This window comes from Clinocottus analis, unplaced genomic scaffold (genome assembly GCF_023055335.1).
Source record: "Clinocottus analis isolate CAN_PGR_092001 unplaced genomic scaffold, fCliAna1.0.p SCAF_21, whole genome shotgun sequence".
Taxonomy (NCBI): domain Eukaryota; kingdom Metazoa; phylum Chordata; class Actinopteri; order Perciformes; family Cottidae; genus Clinocottus; species Clinocottus analis.
Window position 1 is genome coordinate 1146171 of NW_027175943.1, and position 1687 is coordinate 1147857.

The 1687-nt window shown below is 43.7% G+C and overlaps 1 long non-coding RNA gene across 1 annotated transcript in view; it reads left to right on the forward strand.

The window, feature by feature from the left end:
- The window catches only part of LOC137792652 (uncharacterized), a 22065-nt gene extending 20562 nt beyond the window's left edge, over nucleotides 1-1503 (forward strand). The window contains exons 2-3 of the long non-coding RNA XR_011078119.1: nucleotides 542-583; nucleotides 1405-1503. This is a non-coding gene — a long non-coding RNA (uncharacterized lncRNA). The remainder of the gene's footprint in view (nucleotides 1-541; nucleotides 584-1404) is intronic.
- The last annotated feature ends 184 nt before the right edge of the window (nucleotides 1504-1687 follow it).

Sequence of the window (1687 nt, forward strand, 5' to 3'; positions counted from 1 at the left end):
TGAGAATGTATTGTTACATTTTATTCGTGAAATTAAGCTTTAAATAATTCAAATAATTAGTTTCTGAAATGAAGAAAACATGGAATGAAATCAGTTGCATGTGGGCTACAATATATGGGCCCCATATTTTAACTCTATTTATTCACATTTTGTGCAATTGGCTCCTTTGAAAGTGCTAAATTAGCGATTAGCTGTTTCAGTGCAACACACTCTGTGTCTTCTCTGTGTAAATGCTGTGAGAACAAATATATATTTGATTTTTAAAAAGCCATGTGCTGGGTTACAGCAAGTTGGCAAGTTCTGGAGTTACAATGAATGTCTTTTAACTTTGAGTTTCGAGAGCGTTTAAAGTCATTTAAACTGAAATCGCTTAAAAAATGATTTGTAGCGGCTTCGATACAAATGCTAAACTGTTTTGTTTGCCTCCTCCTCCTTTATGAGATGTTCAAGTGAAGAATATCTCTCTTTCCTTCTCTGTTTCTTCATCCTCTGCGTCGCTGTATTTCCTTTTCCTAACGCTCTTCTTCTGTCTCGGTTGCAGACCGGCCCGATGAATCCCATGACGCAGTTGTACTACAAGAAGGTGAGTCCAGCGCCGACACAGTCCTCCCTCTGTTACGTCCCTTCAGGCCGAGCCCCAAAGCCCTGAAACCAAACAGGAAACAGCCCTTTGGCGATACGAGGACCAGATGTCCCCGCTCACTGAGTGGTCCCCACAATGACGGATATGCAAGAAACACACACACACACACACACACACACACACACACACACACACACACACACACACACACACACACACACACACACACACAACAAGTCTTTCTGGTTCCTTGTGATCTTCTCCTCTGATGTTCTTCACTGTGACTTGATTGTTACTTCAACAGTCGTACGCGTCGACTTTTGAAGTAACACAAGACAAAGAGTTTCATCTCATCAACAAACAAACAAACAAACAAACAAACAAACAAACAGCTGATGGTGTTTGACCTCGGCGCCGGTTTGAGCCATAAAACAAACAGTTGAGATGTTTACAGCTCTGAGTGAAGCTCTCTGATCACTGAGATTAAAATCAATGTGTTCAATATGAAGATAAAAGAGGATTCATGTTTCCACTCAACGTAAACGAGCCTTTAACCTTCAAACCTAGAACAGATCAGCGGCTTTAGCATCAATGTAAATAGTAAACAACACGACGAGAGGAAAGAAACAGATCCAGAATGACGTCTCTGCGTCAGCGGTACAGAAAGCCTCATTAGCATATTTAACAGAACAATGTCTCATTTAAAGCATTTAATAAACAACTGAAGTCTTTTCATGGATCCGTTTGATTTGTTCCTCATTTCTACGGATTTGATTCTCTTTTTGCTAACCTTGTTTGTTGTTGTTGTTTGCGTTGCCTAGGCGACGTACTCGCCGTACCGCGACCGCATCCCGCTGCAGATCGTGCGGGCGGAGGTGGAGCTGTCTGCCGAGGAGAGGGCCTACCTCACGGCCGTGGAGAAAGGTACGGTTCTCCAGCTGACGGTTCTCCAGCTGACGGTTCTCCAGCTGGAGGGTTCTTTAGGTGACGGGTTCTCCAGCTGACGGTTCTTTAGGTGACGGGTTCTCCAGCTGACGGTTCTTTAGGTGACGGGTTCTCCAGCTGACGGTTCTTTAGGTGACGGTTCTCCAGCTGACGGTTCTT